This window comes from Octodon degus, unplaced genomic scaffold (assembly GCF_000260255.1).
Source record: "Octodon degus isolate 3935 unplaced genomic scaffold, OctDeg1.0 scaffold00163, whole genome shotgun sequence".
NCBI lineage: Eukaryota > Metazoa > Chordata > Mammalia > Rodentia > Octodontidae > Octodon > Octodon degus.
This window is the reverse complement of record NW_004524739.1, coordinates 459508-461382: the sequence shown is the minus strand read 5'-3', so window position 1 is coordinate 461382 and position 1875 is coordinate 459508.

Sequence of the window (1875 nt, the reverse complement as noted above, 5' to 3'; positions counted from 1 at the left end):
CAGATTGGGAGAAAACAGTAACAATAGATATATCTAAGGGCCTGGGGAGATAGATCAGTAGAATAAGCGGTTGCCTGGCAAATGCAGGGTCCTGAGTTCAACCCCTGGTATTGCAAAGGAAAAAAAAAAAGATATGTCTAACAGAAGTCTTATATCCAGAATATATACAGATTTCTTTACCATCTATAAGATAAGTGACCTAATTTTATTTTTATTTATTTATTTATTTGGTAGTGGGTCTCACTACACAGCTTGGACTTGTAGTGATCCTCCTTTTTCAGCCTCCCCAACCCTGGGATTAGGCATGCACCACCACGCCCAGTTTCAGGCATAGCATGAAGTACCAGGGATTGAACCCAGGTCCTTGCACTTGCCAGGCAGGTGCTCAGACTGCTGAGCTGTCTCCCTAGCCCCAAATGACACGATTTCAAGACTGGGATTATGCATGCCAGTAATCCCAGCACTCAGGAGGCTGAGGCAGGAGGATTGCTGCAAGTTGGAGACCAGCCTGTGCTACAAAGTGTGCTTAACTGGCGCAGGCCTGTAAGTGTACCCCTCCAGCAGCGCTGGGGTGGCTGAAAACAGGAGGATCACTATGAGACCGAGCTGCATAGTGAGACCGTGTACCAAATGAAAGAAAGAAAGAAAGAAAGAAAGAAAGAAAGAAAGAAAGAAAGAAAGAAAGAGAGAGAAAGAAAGACAGACAGACAGACAGACAGACTTGCCAGGCATAGTGGTGCACATATGTAATCCCAGCATTCAGGAGGCTAAAGCAGGATTGCGGTGAGTTCCAGGCCAGCCCAAACCATAGTAAAAACCTTTTTCAAAAAGGCAAAAGAGGGGCTGGGGAGATGGCTCAGTAGAATAAGCGCTTCCCTGGCAAGTGCAAGGGCCTGAGTTCAGTCCCCAGTTCCGCCAAAAAAAAAAAAAGATGCGTGAATCTGCACAGAAGTGGTCAGTATCATTCAGTCTATCTGAGTTCTGGGACAGGTGAAATCAGTGTATGATGAAAAAAATGATGGCTGCCTCTTCCACTGGAAGAGATTCAGAAGGAACACAGGAATTCACTGGGGCTGACAGTGCTCTCTAGAGAGTCATGTGGGTTTCACGGGGATACCAGTTTTCAAAATAATTGCTCTAAATATACGCGCGGATTCCCAGACACCGAGTCTCGCGGGAGCGGAGCTGGTAGAGCAGACCCTCAGGCCCATCTCTTGACCCTGCCAGCGAGGCCCACCGCGCCCCTTGGTCTCCGACAGCTGCCATGAACACGGACAGTCACAGCCTGAGAGGGCCTCCTGTCCAGACCCAAGTGGCCCTGCGCGCCAGGCCCCCAGCAGACTTCCTTAGACCTGCGTGACTTCGGCTAAACCACTAACCTTCCTGGAGCTGCGCCAGAGGGAGGAGCAAATGCTTTCATCTTTTCCTTCAGTGCCTGGAACGCGTATCTGCTAAATGCACTGCTGCGCAGTGCCAGGACGGGGCGGCTGTTCTGTGCGCGGAGACATAAACACATCAGATACAGCTCCTCGGAGACAGTGTTCCTTGTCATGTTAGGGGACATTAGAGACAATCCTGTATCCACCTCTCCCAGAAAAATACATACCTTCAGGGCTTTTTACACATCATTTCTACATGCTTGAAAAGTACTAAGTACTGGGCGGGCCAGACAGCTCAGCGGACTAAAGTGTCTGCTCCGGCAGGTGCAGGGACCAGGGTCCATCCCCCACGTGCTGGTTGCCAGCCCCGAACCCCCGGGGTGCGCTGAGACAGCGATTGAGACTGCACTTGGGAGGCTGAAAACAGGAGGATCACTACGAGTTCGATCTGTGTAGTGAGACCCTGTACACCGTGTACTAAATACATGAAAAAAAA